The following is a 20652-nucleotide window of genomic DNA, read 5'->3' as shown; positions in this document are numbered from 1 at the left end:
ACAGAGCTGTAGCACTGCCTCTTCAATAAAGCTGTTTTCTTCTACCTCCGGCTTGCCCTTGAATTTTTTTCCTGGGCAAAGCCAAGAAGCCTTGTGGACTAAGCCTCACTTTGGGGCTCACCTGCCCTGCATCAGGTGAGTTTCCAGAAAGCCAACTCTCCTAAGTCTCAGAGCTGCAGAAGGGCAGCCTCACTTAGCCAGAGTCCCAGCTTCCTGCTCCAGAAAAGAAGACAGCTGCCGGAATCACTCCACTTCCCCCATCTGCTCAGACTGTCAAGTTTTATGTGCGTTGAATAAGGGGTGGAGACAGCTCTCAATGAGCATGTGGCTCCCTGGGAGTGCTGAGAAGACAGGAGGCCAGGGAAAAGGAGGGCATACCTGTCGGGGAAAAGGACCTGCCTATATGGGATGGGCTTGCGCATTTCTCACTCTAAAACTGATTTTTAAATTCCGTCTGAACAAAAGAAGCAGCACTCAGATTCATCCATGGTTATGAGTGTGGGGATTCAGATAGCGAAGAGGGGTCAACTTAAACAAATAGTATGCATATTTGATATCCTTTGCCCCTGGAACGTGGGTTTGTTGGCAAGTTTGGAGCTGTCTTTGTCAAGGTGCCTGATATTTAGAGCTTAACAGCTGCCTAGGGACTGTGAAATCTGCCTGGGTTCTGCACTCTTCTGTTACTTTCTTATGTCATGATTTTGGAAGATACAGGAGAGAGAGTGCTTCTGGAAATGATGGGTACAATACCTCAAACCTTGTCTTTTGGGGAAAGGAGGAAATGGTAAGACAGAGGGGGAGGAAGGGATGGGGGAGGCAGGAATCAGGGGGTGGGAAAAGGGCAGACAGAAAGGACACAAGAGATCTGCTTCCCTGGGGCACTGCAGGTGCCTATACCGTGAACGAAGAGCAGGCCTTGCACAAACTCAGCGTGGCATTTAACACCTTCCCCCCCCCCCCCCCCACCCCCGACCACGCCATTTCTGGGATTAAATGTTATACTAATAAAAAGACAAACAGATGTGCCGTAGACCTTGGGAGAGGGAAGTCCCTGTGCAAAACTCAGAGCCTGAGATCTGAAAGCCTTTTCCACCTGTAACTGCCAGGCTGGAAATCTGCCTGATGTGACCAATTTGCTGGCAAGCCTTGGACAGGCACACACAACGCTTTACTGAGGAAGAAAGAAATACAAACACAATTTGACTGAAGCAGTCCCCAGGCCAGCCATTCGGTGGGGGCGTGCAGGTTCAGGAGTAGGACCACAATGAGTTCTTTTGCAGAAGTCACTGCAAACACTTCCAAGTTGTGGCTTTAGAGATGGTGGTTTTATTTAGTAAAATTATTTTTCCAATACTCAAAAGACAGTATACAGAGTCTCAGGGGGTTTCATCTAAAAATAAATTTTAAAAAATTATTTAACTAACAGCACAAGGCACTCTCTTGTGTTTCCACCAGTTATACTGAGTTTAACTGTGCTTATCCATTCAATGTTAATTACTTATTTCCATAGTCTCTGATCATAAATAAAATGGTTACAGTCAACAAGCCGAAGGTAAGACTTCTACTTCTCACTGCAGAAAGAGCAATAGCCAAGGCCACACCTTAAATTGGAGAGGAAATTTATCCTACACACCATTGGCCATCTGAGTGTACAGGGCCTAGCTTCTTGTCAGAAGGTTAGGTGGCATCTGGGTAGCATCTGATGCAGCTTTCACTCACAGATATCACAGATTTTGATGAGAAAATCACAACATATTCAAAGAGAAAAGTGGGCAAAGAATATGAATACAGTTCACAGAAGAAATACAACTGGCTTATGAAAACATGAACAAAATGTTCTCCCATATTAATAATCCAATAAATACAGAGTAAAACAGGATACATGCATGTTGAAGTCTTTGGGCTGAACTGTCATGATATCTGCAGCCTAATTTCAGATAATTTGGCAAATGCGTGTGTGTGTGTGTGTGTGTTTATGTGTGAGCGTGTGTAGGAAGTGCTATTGGTATCATAAGGGCTAACGGTGAGTGCAACTGGGGGTATATGCATATTTACTGTATTTTTTCAAATTTCCTGTGGGTTTGAAAATGTTGAAACTAATAATTAAAAGAGATAATATTTAAGCTATATGATAAAATATACATAAAAAAGAGAAAACACTGTGTTATCAAAAAATAAAGTGAAACCACTCAAATACTTAGTTTGTCAGGGTACAAGTAGGTGAAATCTTCATAGAAAATAATTTGGCTATATATATCCAGAATATCTTAAAATAACTCTCTACCTTCAAAGTCACTTTTACGGTTATCTATCTTTTAAGAAATAAAGGTTACCAACAAAGATTTAAGTTCAAGAATGCTTTCTCAAGACTATTTCTAATGTTTTTAAAAAATGATTAAAAATCCATATCTATAGTGGTAGAACATTATTCATATATTAAAATCATGTCTTTTATCTAGTGACATGAGAACATTCTCACAACTTAATGAAAAGTGACAAAAGATTAAGAAAAAATTTGTTGAGACAGGGTCTCACTCCATTGCCCAGGATGGAGTGCAGTTGTGCAATCATGGCTCACTGAATCCTCCACCTCCTGGGCTCAAGAGATCTTCCAACCTCAGCCTCCTGAGTAGCTGGGACCATAGGCATGCACCATCATGCCCGGTTAATTTTTTTAATTTTTATTTTTAATAGAGACGAGGTCTTGCTATGTTGCCTAGGCTAGATTAAAAATTACGTACAGTATAATCTCCAATTTTCCTTTAGACATTTTACACACATATGTATAAAACATGATTTAAAGTGCGATTAAATGAACATATGCCAAAATGGTAATTAACACTAGGTACTTCTGATTCCAGGGATTTAAAATGTTTTCTACATTTTCCAAATGTTCTCTAATGAGTACGTATTCTTATAATTAGAGAAAATAACATACTTTAAATCTATATAAATGCATATAATCATTTTTTCAAAGATGATTTTATATATATATATATATATATATATATATATAAACCCTTTACCCTTTTAAATCAGTTTGGAAATAGCTATTTGTGTTCAACTCTCAGGTGCAGAAGAGGGGAAGCTGCTTCAGTGCCAGGGCTGAGCATCTTTAGGATTGCACAAGGTGTACCAAGGGGATAAAACTCAGAATTTGAGCCTGTTGTTAGTTTTGGTGTTCACATTCCTATGTGTAAGTATCCTTAGTGTGTCACTCAGATAGTACCACAGAAACAAAGTCAAGCAGAAAAACACCAGACATCAGAAGAGTCTCATCATATCCCTCCACCCAAATCTTCCTTAGATGGAGACCACACTTGGAACGTGATGGCAGAGGGGTGGGATGTGTGCTTTTCTGAAGGTCTGTTAGTGGAGACTGCACATCTTCTTGCATGATCAAGGGCAGTAAAGTAAAATAACAAACTTATCAAATAAGCAGTTGATGATAAGTAGCAATAAAATTCTAAAAGAAAACCCCTTTCATAAAGAACCCAAATTGTTTAGATTCTGTAATTCTAAACCTCATTCCTGCTCCAGTCTCTGGCTATAAGTCAGGTTGCTAAAACCTACTTCTTTGTGTTTCTACAAGGTGCTGGGTGGGGCCTCCATGGGCCCAGGCAAGAGGGGGCAGCTCTGGTCTTTCTCTGGGCACATAGCTCCCATGCGGTGAGGGGCATGTGAGGTCAAGAGGATGTGCCACTGGGAGCCCACTCAACCCTTCTACCAGGCTCTGGCAACGTGAATCTGGGGATTCCTGACCCCTCTTTCTGGGTTTACATTTGCCTCTTCTCTGAGGACCAGATGCGGGTATGCACCATATCCAGTTCATTTTTTACACTGATGGGCCTGGGAGGTGACCCAGAGGCCAGCTAATCTAAGAGGGGAATGTGGCATCCCCACGGGTGAGTATAAGCCCCTCAGAGTGCTTGATGACATTGAAGGTAGGAAGAGAAAGAGAGGGGCTGCCTGCTGGGGACTGGACGCCCACTCTCCCTGAAGCGCCACATTGTGGGGAGGACTCTGGGAGAGATGGACATTCTACACTGAACCCAGACTTCTGGATCATTATATAGGCATATTTCTCCAGGTCTGAATATACTTGATTTAATAGTTGTTAAGTTTGAATTGTAACACAAACATTTAGACATACAGTCTGTGGGTTTCCATTTGTTCTCTTATTCTGGACCTTCCAATTTTAGGGTTGAAGGTCTTGAGTGAAGCATGTAAGCTTTGTTCTACATTTTAAAAAATATTTGGCCGGGCGCAGTGGTTCACGCCTGTAATCCCAGCACTTAGGGAGGCCGAGACGGGCGGATCACGAGGTCAGGAGATCAAGACCATCCTGGCTAACACGGTGAAACCCCGTCTCTACTAAAAATACAAAAAATTAGCCAGGCGTGGTGGTGGGCGCCTGTAGTCCCAGCTACTTGGGAGGCTGAGGCAGGAGAATGGCGTGAACCCGGGAGGCGGACCTTGCAGTGAGCCGAGATTGCGCCACTGCACTCTAGCCTGGGCGACAGAGCAAGACTCCGTCTAAAAAAAAAAAAAAAAATTTTTAAACTGATAAACATAACATGAGATTTTGGAGCATGTACATAATACATAAAACATGCCTACTGAGATGATTCAAAAATCAACTTTTATTCGTAATGGTGCTTTCCACTGCAAAACTCATTTCCCTTTATCTGAATAATTCAGAAATCTGGTTTCTCCACTTCCCACCTGTGTCTCATATGTTTCAAAGAGCCTGTTCAACAGGCTGATGGTTCCCAACCTGCCTGCTCACTTGAATCACCTGCGGAGCTTCAAAAGCAATGCCGCTTGCCACATATCTCCAGAGATTAAAATTTAATTATTCTGGGGTGGAGCCTGGGCATTGGAATTTTTAAACAATCCCCAGATGATTTCAATGTGTAAACAAGTTTGGGAACCACTTCTGTAAGCTTTTCCCCCTTTTGTTCTCTATTTCCCATCAGTACTCATTTTTAAAAAATCTCTAACTTTGAATAACAATTCTGAATAACTTTCTATTGATCCATTCCTGCTCTCAGTAGAGACATGATGATTATGGGTCATTTATGATTGTGTGTGCCTGAATGATATTTATCAGGCAAAATTCAATGTTTTAAATTTTGTCCTCCTCCTCTATCCACTTTATTGAGGACAGCAGAGCCTCAAGCTTTAAAATCCTTAACTTTTGAGGTTGCCAAACATCCCAACTCATAGATACTTCAGGGACCACTCTTTCCTCACCCTCCTTTACTGAGAGCTGCTCAAAGCTTACGCTTATCCTCCCAGGATTTTGCAGACATTGTCTTTTGAAGTGAGGGTCTGAAGCATGCGTTTGTAAACTCCTTCAGACAATAAGTAAAGCCCAACAAAATGGGGGCAGTGTGTTCGTGGGAGCTGATAGCCTGAAAAAAAAAAGGTGTACTTATCTCCACCCACATGTAGTTCATATAAAGAATGATTCCTAACCAGAAAACAGTAACAGGCCGGGAGCGGTGGCTCACACCTGTAATCCCAGCACTTTGGGAGGCCGAGGTGGGCGGATCATAAGGTCAGGAGATAGAGACCATCCTGGCTAACATGGTGAAACCCCGTCTCTACTAAAAATACAAAAAATTAGCTGGGCGTGGTGGTGGGCGCCTATAGTCCCAGCTACTCAGGAGGCTGAGGCAGGAGAATGGCGTGAACACAGGAGGTGGAGCTTGCAGTGAGCCCAGATCCCGCCACTGCACTCCAGCCTGGGCGACAGAGCAAGACTCCATCTCGAAAAAAAAAAGAAAAAGAAAAAAGAAAACAGTAACAATACAATTCCTAAAAATTATCTTTTTTTGGTGGTGGTGGGGGGTGGGGTGGGACAGAATGTGGGGAATCAAGTAAATTTCTATTCAAATGTAAATGTATTTTAAAAATTTTGTGGCCCACTGTATGTTCTAAGCACACACTTAGTTGGATCCTGTGCTGGATACCTAGTGAGTGAATGTTTGTGATTCGTAATTCAGTTACAATGACCTGGGTCATTTAACATCCATGTTGTTAAAGAGAGAGCAATGTTGATTACAGACTTTTACTTAACAAAAATATTCCCCTTTAGATTCAGTCAATACCATCAAGTTTCCTAAGATGTAGCATCAGGCTTATTATGTTTAAAACACTAGAGAAGGTTAGATAAAATATTTTCATGTCAAGTTTTTAAAAAGCAACTCTTTTTTATTTTTTTGAGACAGCGTCTCGCCTCAGCTTCCCAAGTAGCTGGGACTACAGGCATGTGCCACACACCTGGCTAATTTTTCGTATTTTTTGTAGAGACAGGGTTTCGCCCTGTTGCTCAGGCTGGTCTTGAATGCCTAGGCTCAAGTGATCAGCCTGCTTCAGCCTCCCAAAGTGGTGGGATTACAGGCGTGAGCACTGCGCCCAGCCAAACAACTCTTATATATAAAGCTCCAACTAGTAATTCATTCTTGCTTTGCCTCAAGCTGCCTCTTCTGTCAGGTGTGTGTGTATATATACATACGTGTATATATACACACACACACATATATATACACACAAACATACACATACATATTATATATATTATATATATATATATATATATATATATATATATATATGAATATAGACAATAATCTTCCATCTTAATCACTCTTTAACTGGGAGTGTTAGGGTCGGCCCCAAGTAGTGTGAGGCTCTGGAGCAAACTATACCTTCCTTACCTAAGATATCGATTCAAGTGAAAAATCAGTCCATGTGGAAAAGCAATCGAAATTCCAAATAAGCAATCATTCCGAGGAGATAAATATCAAAAGACAGCAGGGACTGGTTCTACTGTTTAGCGATGCTGAAAAATTTCAGGGACGCTCATAATCATTAGAATCAATTCTTCTGCCTTAAGTCTTCTAATGACCCCCCACTGCAATTAGAATAAAAACTCAAACACCGTATACAAAGACCCACAACACACCTAATCTGCTCCCTCTTCTACTTCCCCAGCCTCAATGCTTACATTCTCCCCTCCTGTCCATCAATCTTTCTGTTCTAGGGCTAGACCAAGGCCATTCCCACCTGTGGGTGTTGGTATTAGTGGTTCCCTCTGCCTGGCCTCTTTATTTTCCTTTATTGTGTGTCTATTTCATTTTAGATATTTGCCCACAATCTTACTGCCTCCCACTTTAAAGCATAAGTGCAATAATCGCGTGCATTTGACCTGCTTTGGATCTGCCAAGGCACTTATGTACTCTTTATCAAATAATAGGTGCTGATAATGGAGGATTCCCATTCCAAGCAAAAGGACAGCCAGCAGAGCTCACTTCAGCAGCCCAGAGTGTCCCTGGTGGCTATACCAATTGACAAGCATAGACCAAACAGGGCTATTCCTCACATTTCTCTTGCAATATTTATACCCATACACATAATTTTTGAGTAAACTGTTCCATGATAATTGTATTTGGCCTGTTTACTGCCAAGACTTTAGTTTTAGCAAAAACTTTAGACATGCAACAGAAAAAAGAATAAGAACATCAGGCTCCTGAAAATAAAGTTATTAGAAAGGCAAAAAAGGGGATGAAACATCACATTGAGACTAATACAAAGTGACTTTAGAAGCCATTTAAAGTGAACAACATAACATGCAGAACTGAAGCAAACTGCAACACCAATGAAATGTTAACGCAATGTATTTTTATCATTCACTGTGATTGTTTTCTCTCTGCAGAGTAAGACAAACAATAGTCACGTCAAAGCTCAAATCTTTTCCCCTGAATACTCTGAAGTTGGGCGGGACCTCAATGACCGTGGAGCTGCCAGCGACATGCTCATTTTTTGAAATGAATACTATACTGAAACTGATGTTTTCAGATGCCACCTGCATAACCCTGGAACTTCTGTTATTTCCATGCTTCCTGCACCAAGGAATCAATACTCAGAATGCTACTGTTGCTGCTCTCCACATGTGGACAGTAACATCTATGGTCTTTTCATGTGAATAGCAACACATCTTTACAGCATGCCTGCCTGAGCTAGGCCCTGTGGCTCTGAAATAAACATTTTCCTTACTTATTATATATATATGAGCTCTGGTCTCATTACCAGCATGCTTCATCACACAGTCAACATCATGCTCATGATTCTCTAATTCGAGCTTGTCCAACCTGTGGCCCACGGGCTGCTTTGAATGCAGCCCAACACAAATTCATAAACTTTCTTAAAACATTGTGGGATTTTTTTTAAAGCTCATCAGCTATTGTTAGTGTTAGTGTATTTTTTGTGTGGCCCAAGACAACTCTTCTTCTTTCAAAGCGGCCCAGGGAAGCCAAAAGATTGGACACCCCTGCTCTAACTGGTTTTCTAGCTAAGTTTGTCTTTTTTTTTTTTTTTTAATTCTCCAAATCCATACATATAACTGCCTGCTTGGTGCCTCCTCTTGGATATTTATGAAGCAACTCCAAAATCAAACTCATATTTCCCATAAACCCTATTCAAAATAACACCACTATCACTGCTATTATTAATCATCATAGCTCCAGAGATACACTGTTGCTTTTATCCCCAATTTTGCAGCTCAGTAAGAGGTTAGAGCGAGTAGATAATTCGTTCAGTCATATAGACAGAATGGTAGAACCAGAATTTGAAGGCATACAGGGTTTATCCAGAGTCCACGTTGTTAACCACCATCTCCTTACCACAGTTCATGGCTTCAGCTCTCACTGAGTTACTTAAGTCAAAACTGCAGCATCACTCTTTCTACCTCTATCTCCTTTACCCATCCCCTCCATAACCAATGTGGCTACATGCCCTGTCCATCTCCTGAATTCCTCTGGAAGCCATTTACTTCTGTCTACCACCACTACTACCACTCTACTCTAAATAATGACCAACTCCTACTTAGGCAGTAACTGCCATAGGCTTCCAGTCCCCATTTAGACCTTGTTTCAAAGTGATCATAAACAAAATGACAACATGAGCAATGAAATCATGTGGCAATATTTTGTCAGAAGGTGGTCATCCAGATAATCTAGAATATGTGTATTTAAAGAAACTAGACTACTGTGAACAATTTCAGAATTCTTTCTTAATTCCTCAGTAGGTCTGTGATGCCCCAGGCGCTGAGTTAACCCAGCCTCATTCTTCAGACAGCAGCTCCAAAGTCATTCATCAGGGAAGAAGCATTGCCTGACCCTCAGAAAAGGTTGGATGTTAACAGCAGTTGATACGTCTTCATAATGCTCACCACATTGTAACCAGGTGATTCATGTCTCTGCCCTCCTAGATAGAAAGCTTCATAAGGGCAAGGACTGAAATGTGTGTCTTTCCCATCCTGGTCTCAATTACCTAGTAGTGTTTGGCAAACAGTGAGTTTTCAAATATTTGTAGGATAAATGGAATTTTTCTATAATTAGAATGGCCTTAATATTTTCTAACTCTGAAGATAATACATAACATGTATTTATACAGAAAACGTTAAGAAAGTAAAGTCATTTCTATTTTTTCTTCATATTGTGCTTGGTGAATATTTATTTTCACCTGCTGTGTAACAACTTTGTGTGAAGTGCTGTTAAATAACATGTATCTAATGAAAAAATCCATGGAATTTTCTCTCATTATGCACCAAATATGCATCAATTCTGGAAAAGACTCAGCACTAATTTTTCCCTTGCTCTTTTTTTTGCCATACTGAACTTTACAACATCAGCTCCTAATTGGACCTGGAGAGCTCAAGGAACATCCCCTTAAATGTTCCTTTCCAGGCTGGGCGCGGTGACTCATGCCTGTAATTTGGGAGGCCGAGGCGGGTGGGTCACCTGAGGTCAGGAGTTCGAGACCAGCCTCGCCAACCTGGTGAAACCCCATCTCTACTAAAAATACAAAAATTAGGTGTGCGGTGTAATCCCAGCTACTCGGGAGGCTGAGGCAGGAGAGTTGCAGTGAGCTGAGATGGTGCCATTGTACTACAGCCTGGGTGACAGAGCGAGACTCTGTCTCAAAAAAAAAAAGTTCCTTTCTTCTTCATACCACAGAAGGCAGTGGAGTCAGTTGCATCATGTCATAATTGAGGATTCCACTATTTATGCTTAGCAAAAAAATAAAATGGAATAAAATAACAGCATAAAATAACAAGAGTAAATAAAAAATAAATTTAATGTGGGAGACTCCATCTGCCACTCCTCTTAACTCACTTGAAATAGGGAACATGAATCTTCTGCACCCTTGGCTTGTCTCAGTGCTGACCTTGCTTACCTTTCTTAGTGAGATCATCTTGTTGCACACATGGTAAATTTAGGAATTTTCATGGAAATTTTTAATATGCTCAATTTTTACCACATGACCAACCTTAGACTCTATTCCCTGAGTAAGATTTTGTTCTGCATTGTATCCTGTTCTTCCCTCTCTGCTTTTGCTCATGGTGTGAGCTTAGGGTGGATGTCCTTCTTCCCATTTACTATTTATTCATTCTTCAAGGCCCAGCTCAAATATCATTTTCTCAGTTAGACCATCATCACTGCCTGGCTCAGAATTCATCAAAACTTCTACTGTAGCCTGGGTGCAGTGGGTCACGCCTGTAATCCTAGCACTTTGGGAGGCCGAGGCAGGCGGATTACCCGAGCTCAGGAGTTTGAGACCAGCCTGGGAAACATGGTGAAACCCCGTCTCTACTAAAATACAAAAAAAAAAAAAAATTAGCTGGGTGTGGCAGCATGTGCCTGTAGTCCCAGGTACTCGGGAGGCTGAGGCAGAAGAATTGCTTGAAGCCAGAAGGTGGAGGTTGCAGTTAGCCGAGATAGTGCCGCTGCACTCCAGCCTGGCGACAGAGTGAGACTCTGTCTGAAAAAAACCCCCAAAACAAACAAACAAACAACTTCTACTGTAAAATTTTCTACCGCTGTTTACCACTTCTGGCTGTCTGCCCAATGTTAGAACTGGACTGCAAGCTTCTGGAGCACGGGTACTACATTCATTTTGTATCCCTGTTGGTTAGCCCTGTGCCTAAGCTTTTTACGATTTACATTTGGTACTTTAAAAAATCATGACATTTTCTTTGACCAACAACTTATAAAAAATCTGTGATGCAAACTCCAAGTTATAATGTTCCATTTTATGCTTACTTAGAAGTCTATCCCTCAACAGACTACTTACTTAATTTATGTAAATTCTAATCAGAGGAATGAGAGGTAACAATATGATAGAGTTTTAAATTCTCTGAAGTTCTAAACTTCCATAGTCTTAAGCACTGTTCATCTACAACAGTGTTAAAAAAGTCATTATATAACAAGAATAATTCAGACGCATACCAGAAACATAAAGTGACTATTTTCTGTTTGGTTCCTGGTAAGTTGCCATTATTTATCATTTAATAATCACCACCATCTGTGATTTAAAATCTTCACACCATCCACCAACACTGAATCGCAGAGCCAAGCTGATTCACACCTCTTCCTGTTGGTCACATGTAACAAGCCCTGTGCTAATAGCTGTAAGCAGAAAGCAAGGCCTGGACTACCACGCCCAGCTTCATTTGTCACAGAGGGAATCCTAACTCATAATTTGAGTCTCTCACCCTGTATATAAAATAAAACTATTTCATTTAAGTGTGTAACCTTTATAATTGAAAATTTCAAATATACCCACAAATAGAAAATAGAATAACAATTGACCTATTCAATACACATTCTTCAGCAGCTTTAATAATAATCAACTCATGGTCAATGTGTTTGCATCTATACCTCTCTCTCTATATATGTACAGATATCTCATCTATACATATTTCAAACTCTTAAAAAACACTCACCATAATGCCATTATCACACCTAAAGAAAATAACAATAGTTCACATTCACCTGTTGATGCCATCGTGAACCTGCTGCAGAAATGGCTGTCACTAAATATTTCCCAATAAATAGCTCAAAAGCTGTTTATAAACTGTACATATGATGTTCAACTATTACAATGGCACTTTTAGGACAAAAGAAAACTGCTCATTCCCTGAATGCTGCTTAATATTGAATTCAGTTTTTGAAAAGAAGATGCACATTATATTTCTTTATTCACATACAAGACACAGAGCAAAATCCTTGGCATCCACGCTCGCATTTCAAGCTCAACAGACACTCTTCTTTTTGGTCCCTGCCTAGAGTCATAAGCATGGATAATTTCATGCAGGATTTCAAATGTGTATCGGAACAAAAGGTTTTAGACACTGCAGCCCTTCATTTTATAATTTCACGTCACCCCTAATGAATTTCCCATGAATACTGGTATTAAAGAATTTGAAAGAGGTAGCACTTTTTAAAAAAGCGAATGTCAGATTTTCAAAAGGATGCCGCAGAATTTTTTCCTTACACGTTAGAGAAAAAGGACATTTATGTGACTAAGTGTCTTTCTGCAAGCCAATATTGAATTTTCCATTGTTGGTGGCTCAGTCTCTCCTGGGAGGCACTTAATTGAATCAGTCTTGAAAGGTTTTCATTGTGTTTTTCCTGAGACCCTCTTATGTATTACAGACACAACTGTAGTGAGTACAGCTCTAATGGAAGATGCTGTCATCCTAGTCCTCAGTCTGGCCTCTATCACAATTGCTTGTGCCTCTGAAGAGGCTGGCATGCTATCAGGAAGAGGTCAAGGTAGACAGAAGCAGGAAGCAATAGCTCTTCACAGGAACGGATAAAAAGTGGTGGAGACAAAGAGATGGTACAGCCACCAATGGATCCCCTTAGCACAAATTCTAGACAAATCCACCGAAAATAGAGTCAGATCCACACATTTATCAGACAGGGACCAGAGGCGAGAGAGCCTAAGAGAATTTCATCACCGTCTGTGAGGGCGAGGTAGGGTGAGAGTAAAGGGGAAGGGCAGGCATGAGTGACATGCTGCCAGCAAGCCTGTCGTGCACTGCCTGCCATGCCAGGGCTGTCCTTATACATGCGTCAGCTCCATCTGAAAACCTGGAAGGAAAATGCTAGCCATCACATGATTCTCTCTGACTAAATGTTGCAGCTGGATTATTCTTCACCTTCCCTGTTCTAATTTGAACAGTCAGACATTTCTCAATTTAAGCCTTTTTCCCTCAAAGAATCCTCCTCTATGTAGGTACCCTTATCTAAGGCCCACCTATGGCCAGGCACTGGAGGCTGAGGCAGGAGGATCCTTGAGGCCAGGAATCCGAGACCAGGCTGGAAATCATGGTGAGATCCTGTTGCTACAAAACATTTTTTTTTCTTAATTAGCTGGGCACAGTGGACACGCCTGTAGTGCCCGTGCTTGGGAGGCTGAGGCAGGAGGATCCCTTGAGCCCAGGAGCTTGAGGCTGCAGTGAGCTATGATTGTGCCACTGTACTCCAGCCTGGGCAACAGAGCAAGATTCTGTCTTTAAAAAAAAAAGCCCACTTGGGTCTGATAAGCCTCATTGTGTACATATATCAACCATCGCTTTCAAATGAAATAGACACAGTGCTATACAGTGCTTTAAACCTTGAGATACTTTCATGTGCATATTTACTTAATATACACAAAAACTCTTTACCAAGGAAGGCCTTATTACACTTACTTACAGTGATGGTAACAAAAGTATGAGAAGAGTGCTGATTTGATCAAGTTTACTAAGAGTAAATTAATACCAAAATCAAAACACCACCATGCCTGGTTAATTTTTACAGTTTTTCATAGAGATGGGGTCATGGGGTCTTGCATTATTACCCAGGCTAGTCTTAAACTCCTGGCCTCAAGCAGTCCTTTCGCCTCAGCCTCCCAAAGTGCTGGGATTACAGGTGTGAGTCGCCCCACCCAGCTGCCTAGAAAAATATTTCTTTCTTTTTTTTTTTTTTTTTTTTTTGAGACAGGGTCTCCTTCTGTCTCCTAGGCAGAGTGCAGTGGCACAATTACAGCTCACTGCAGCCTCAATCATCCAGGCTCAAGTGATCCTCCTGCCTTAGCCTCCCAAGTAGCAGGGACTACAGGTATGTGACATCACGCCTGGCTGATTTTTTTTTTTTTAATTTTTAGTAGAGACGGGGCCTTACTATGTTGCCCAGGCTGGTCTTGAACTCCTGAGCTCAAGCAATCATCCTGCCTCTTCAGTCTCCTGAAGTGCTGGGATTGTAGGCATGAGCCACCGCACCTGGCCAAAATACTTCTTAAGTGCTGTTGGTGACAAAATCTCACCAGCACTTCATACTCTGTACTCGGAAACGGTTTCATGTCCAAGGATCACACTCATAGAGCCCTGAAACGGTCTGATTATATTTCCACAATCTAAACAGAAGAAACAGAATTAGGGTGTCAATCACACCCTCTTACCCCAGAAAAAAACTGTTCTTGTATAAATTTTTAGGAAGCAGAAATGACTAAGATGGGTACAATTTATAGGCCTAAATCTAGCATTAACCTTAATGGATCAGTTGCTTATTAACTTTTTTTTTTTTTTTGCAGGGGTGTGGAAGTAGTCTGTTAAAAGTATTAAATGGCATGAAGTTGTATCAGCACTGATAGCTGCAAATGAGCCTGGCACGGAGTTAAAAAGTCCTACACTGAATGAATAATCAAAGTGCCAATACTGTTCAATTGAGGAGGGGTGAGACATAAGATTAGTCTTGCAAACCTAAAGGACACATACTCAGTGAAGAACTGGTCCACTTGAGAACAATGTATGTGTTTAAATGCTTTGAATCTGTGCTTGGATGATACTTTATTTTTAACTCCTGTGGCCTAATATTTATTTCTTAAAGATTGTTCTACCTTATGCTTAAGGAGCTGAAACTCTATAGTGTCATTTGTCAGGACAGTGATTATGTGCAAGTGGGAGAGTTTTTTTAAGTCAACAATAAATGTCTTGCACTGTGAAAATAGCAGCTTGACTCCCACATTCATTTAGTAGCAGAAGGCATGAAATGAATTGGCCTTTTTGAATTATTTCCGAAATGTGCTCCAGATGCATATAGATAGAGCACTAAATATAAACCTAGTTGCTTTTGTTTTTGTCCCATTGCTAAGCAACTTTTAAACCAAAGTGATATAGAATGAGTTCATCATCACTGTTCTTCAAATTTAAGTCTGTAAGAAAACAAAGCCATGTATGTTCCCAATATACAGTCTGATTAACTGTTGACTACTGATAGATGGCCAAATACAGCCATGCTGATGTGTGTGTGTGCATGTGTGTGTGTGCGTGTCTGTCTGTCTTTTGTTCCCGATGGATTCGTTCATCAGGTTCAGTGTTAGCTTCCTATTTATAGTGGCATAAATGGTTCAATGTTAGCGTCCTATTTATAGTGGCATAAATTATACCAAGGACGTGTGCCACTCAGATCTCCCTGCAAGACATTTTATCTCTCAGCTGTGATGGGCACAGTTAGCTGACAGCCTCCAGCGGCAGTGCCCTCAGAATCTGCCCCAGGGTGTGAGCCAAGGCATGTCTTTCCTGGGCATCTCCCAGCCAATAACTGATGGTCAGCTTATTTTTTTTTCCTTCTATACACTGCAGCCTTTTTAAACAAGTAGTCTACGTCCACTATCTCTTTTTGCTCACGGCCCACACCTCCTATACCAGAATCCCTTGCATGGATAATTCTATACATTTTTTTTTTTCAACTAGAAGGTCACCAACCCCCTCATGATTGCCAAAGCATAACATCATAAAACTTTTAGAGCTTTTAGCTCTAAAACTTTTAGCAACTGAGATTTATTCCAATTCTCCCATTTTATGGATGAAGAAGAGAACATGTACAATTTCACAGCGACTGGTAATTTCATTTGCCTTCATCTGCTCTGCAGTGTTTGATACTGCTGACCCCTCCATTTTGAAGCAAAGTATTGGCAATCTGATTTTTCCCCTTAATGGGTTCAAGAGAAGGCCTGAGAAACTTTCCTGACGATAAGCCACATTACGCATGGGAAGTGATCACTATCACATGTGTCCATTGCAATCCAGATTCTTGGGCAAGACCCTTGTCAACCTTTACCTGCTCCTCTACCATCATCATGTTTCCAGAATTGTCAGAGGCTTTTGTTACGACTGGAAAAACTCCCTAGAAACCTATTCAGTCTTCCTCCTGTGCTGGAGTTGAGCTGCTTATCTCTTAACTTTATATACTCGTCTACTGTAAGATACGCATTTGGTTAAATGACGGCTCTAGTAACTGACATACCTTACTTTCAAATTTTTCTCCCTTTTCTCCAATAAAAGTGCATTACTTTGTACTGCCAAGAAGTTTTCAGATGTAGAAGCAATAAGGAGCAGCAAGTTGTCGCTGCATACTGGGAACAGTGTTAACATGAAGGAAAATTAACTCTCTTTCCTCTTCACTAAGGGGAAAACAATCTCCATCTGTTCTCAGGTGATGTGGAAATCCACTTAGCTGTTTTTCAAGGTTCTCAAGATACTGGTCCAGAGAAGCGTATCCTGATTCTAGTTCTAAATGATAACATGAGAGTTTTAAGGCCTATTTGTTGTACCAAGACTCTATAACCACAAAAAGTGCCAGCAAAATACAGTTTCAATGAAACTGTTAGGTTTTCACGTAAATGCAATGAAGTTGTTTTGTCTGAAATCTCAAAACCATTAAAGCCCTTATTTATGTGATAAACACATTCCATTTTATTCCTTTTATTGTTTTGCAGCAGGAAGCAAGTGATAATCTCTCCACATTTAATTATGAAAAGAAGCCCCATGAACTCATGGAAGCCACTGGTGTGATACTTATCTGATGTAGATCATAATAAGCACAACTCGGCATCACTGTATGTTTTTTTTACATACGTAAATATAGCTATTTGATATATATATTTATCTATCTCTTTGCATTGTTAACACACAACCAAGCATCACTTTATTTGACTTCTTTCTGGAAAAAAAGCAGGCCAGAAGATAAAAATAAACAATGACCCTACTTGTGTATGTAGTTATTTTCAGAATAAAGCAATCTTTCATCATCTTCCCCAAACCTTTGAAGGATGGATAGAGAGCAAGTTTTAAAAAAAGGGAGAGAGAAAGAGTCAGAAAAGCCACAAGTCAGTTATGTCTGGTATGGGTTGCCCAAAGGCCAGTCCCCTACATACTATGCCTGAAAGAGAGTTCAACCCAGACAACAGCTGTAAGGGACAGCATGTGGGGTGAGAAAATAATAGAATGGAGGAGAATTGGGTAGAGTATGTGTGCTCAGGAGAAGAGAGAAGTTAAATAAGTATTACTTTGGCATTCAGAATATTTTTCCTTGATTTGGGGAGAAAACAGTAAAAAGGGTTATACTATATTAGATTGAACTAAGTAAACAAGCTATCAGTCTGGGGAGGGCCATTTATGAAGGTGAATTCGAAATTAAGATGCAGAATAAATCACACAGATGAACTGCAAGAGGCACCAGCACCAGGTGCAAGGGACTGAGCACATAAAGGGAGAATGAGATGTGGTCCTAGCCCTGCTGGAACTCACTCTTGAATGGAGAAACGTGACAAGGAAAGGAATGATTACCAAACAATTCCATTATAACAGTGCTTCAGGAAAATGCCATGTGACTGCTACTGAGAGTAGGGAATTTAACATCTACTTAAATTTTTTAATGGGATGGGGGAGACACAATTTGAAATAAATGCAATCATATGGCTAGGAAAGAAGAAGGGGGTCAAGTGCCATGAATAATTCATTACTTAGAGAGACATTCAAGCTCTGTTTCTTCCCTACCTCTTCTCAGCAGCTTTAACCTATTTTGTGAAGCAACTGACTTATTTCTCCGATATATTGTAGACTTAATGTATAAGAAAGGGTTCTGACCATTTTTTATGACATGCTGACTTGGCAAATTGTGCTCCTAACATAATGCAGTGTTCTAGGAAAGGGAAGTAATTTAAGGAACTTGTACACAAAGAAAAATTCCTTCAGTGCTTCACACATCTTCTGAATTCACTGAAGAGACAAGGAGTTTGTTATGAATTTGAGGTTGGGCACCTAATTGACAACACAGTAAACCTGATGAGAAATCCCCAAGGGTGGCTGGGGATGACTCACCAGGTCCCTCATGCAGAATTTAAAATCGTTATGCCAGAACTCTTCCTTGGATGACTGCATGGAAGGGGCAAGATAATTCCCCACCTCCTGCTACTTCTCCTTTGTCCCTCCCTTCCCATGGTCAAATGATATTTGAACATCACCTTGAAGTATTCATTGCTGTATGATGATGTTTTCCCTTCAGTAGCATACAAAAGATAAAATACCCTTATATTTCCATGAGATAAAAACTAGGAAATGTGGTATACTAAAATCTTGATTAATGGAAATACTCTGGTTAACTCAGTGATAACTAGAAATTTTTCCTTATTTTGTTTTGTTCATTTATTATTAGTCAAAAGGTATAATAAAAAGTCACTGAAAAATATTTTACTATTATTTGATGGTTCAACAGTCTTGTGCTGCTTCAGATTAACATCAGTTATGACTGCAGAGCACGACAGAATTAGCAGGTAGGAGGCTCGTTTGGAACAAAAGTGACTCAGGGCACTCTCTGGATGTTATTTTGGGAAACAATCCCAAATATTTCCCTATTTAATTAGCATACACTACTGGGTAGCAGAATTACAGCTAACAGACAATTCCATTTCATTAGATGCATTTTGCTATATTTATATTTCAATTACAAAGACCATCTAAAAATATTAAGTGATTAAAACAGTACTTCTGTATCTCTCAGAATTTAAAAGCATTTGGAATTGTTTCAGTCTGGTCATTCTTATATGGAATGTATGCAGAATCATTTCTTTGAACATGTTTCCAATGGCCTTTTTGAACAATTTTAATAAATATTTTCATGAGTCCTAGATTCTACATTGCTTCATAACTTCGGAATAACTCATAGATCACAACACAATGTATTAGTCGCCAAACAAATCAAATTAAATATTTATTTTGCAATGTCTCTTTAATGCATGGCTGCAGACTGTGTAGAATATAAAGTAGTCCTAAGACACAACTGTTCGTGAAAATTATATGTGGGTTTATATGCTGTCCTTTCAAAAAAGTACTTAAGATAGTTACATTGGGTAGCTGCAACTTGCCCTGAGAGACATGGAGCTTGTTACGAATTTGAGGTTGGGCACCTAATTGACAACACAGTAAGCCTGATGAGAAATCCACAGGGTGGCTGGGGATGACTCACCAGGTCCCTCATACAGAATTTAAAATCTTTATGCTAGAACTCTTCCTTGGACGACTGCATGGAAGGGGCAAGATAATTTCCCACCCCCTGCTATTTCTCATTTGTCCTTCCCTTCCCATGCTGCCCTCTCTCTTTGCTTCACTCAGGAGCCAACATACAACACACAATCATCAAAGCCTCAGACCAGGCTGCTGGTCACAGCTAGCCAGAGTTTGCATTTTAGTAGATCTACTTGTTTTGTGATTTTCTTTAAATACATTTGATGCTTGTATTTCCAATTCACTGACAATCTACTTTATAAACTGAGCATTTCTGTTTTATGACCAGTTGTGGATAAAGGCAGGACTTATTAAACTTACTAAAGGCAGTACTGTTTCCATCTGATCTGTTTCTATCTGATCAAAACAATTCAGCGGCTGGGATGCTCCTGCTTTTGAAAGCTACTAAGTCACTGTTGTCTTTGTCTTCTTCGACTGGGCCGATTCCGTATCATAAGGAAAGATGCACATGGGCTGCAAAGTCTCAGTCGTCATTGTGCCAAACTGCAGGGGAAACGCTAAAATTTCATTCTCCATTTAACAGATATTTATTGACGGTTTTTTAGTGCTAGCTGTTCCTGGGCACATAACCTAATCAATATCTACATCCCCAACACCCACACTGTGCCTGATGCCCAGCAGGCTCACAGTAACGTGTGATAAGCAGATCGATAAAGAAGAAATGATTCTTTATCTATGAGGAATTTATGAAGTGTTTGCTCTCTTGCCTGGGAAACAAGACACAAAGATATCAAAAGTTAAATGATAATATATGATAAGACATAGCCCCACAAGGAACAGAAGGATTCTAGGGATGCCAATGATCCTGTGGTTCCGTCTCCTTGGCAACACTGCCATCAGAGGCATGGAAGAGGTTCTGCCAATGAAAGGACACAGCCAGCGTGGCCTGCTCTGATAGCACCACAGAACCCTGCACTCTGGGATTCTGCAGGGAAGGTTTCTAGGATGGTTCTGGTACTGGTCCACACAGGAAAGAAGGCAAAGGACAGGCACATGGCAGTCCAAGGCTGAGCTTAGGACAGTTGGGAGGAAGCTCAGCATGGATGGGAGTGGAAAGTTGGCAGGAGAGACCCAAGACCAAAGTCAGGGAGGTGATGGGAAGTGAGGATGGAGAGCACTAGCCTGGTATATAACTGTGCTGTATAACAGCCTAAGCAAATAGAAACATAGTTGACGACGGTTCTTCATCTGCTCTAGGATTTTCCATAAAACATCAGTTCTCTCAAGTAAGTGAGATGCCTGGTCAAATACACAATTTTCAAATCTCGGTCCTAGCATGAGACTTTATTACGACACTCAGATATTTTTAAAACAGATGAAATGGTCATAGTGAATTTTCTCCCTAGATGGTAAACACATCTTGTAATACCTTGAGCAAACAATCTTTTTATTTGTTCTCTTCCTCCAGCAAAGGCTTCTCTGCAGGGACTGGGAAGGAGGGAAGGAAC

General features: G+C 40.6%; 1 protein-coding gene and 1 long non-coding RNA gene across 3 annotated transcripts in view; one reads left to right on the top strand and one right to left on the bottom strand.

The window, feature by feature from the left end:
* Window positions 1–20652, bottom strand: part of CERS6 (ceramide synthase 6) — a 322839-nt gene that overhangs the window by 24918 nt on the left and 277269 nt on the right. The gene's annotated exons all lie outside the window — the stretch shown is intronic.
* Window positions 11229–16819, top strand: LOC134756651 (uncharacterized). Its single transcript, XR_010129605.1, has 3 exons — window positions 11229–11334; window positions 14431–14645; window positions 16618–16819. It is a non-coding gene; the product is annotated as an uncharacterized lncRNA (long non-coding RNA).

Source organism: Gorilla gorilla, chromosome 11, assembly GCF_029281585.2.
Source record: "Gorilla gorilla gorilla isolate KB3781 chromosome 11, NHGRI_mGorGor1-v2.1_pri, whole genome shotgun sequence".
NCBI lineage: Eukaryota > Metazoa > Chordata > Mammalia > Primates > Hominidae > Gorilla > Gorilla gorilla.
The sequence above is the reverse complement of the archived record's forward strand: the minus strand, read 5'-3'. Positions and strand labels throughout refer to the sequence as shown.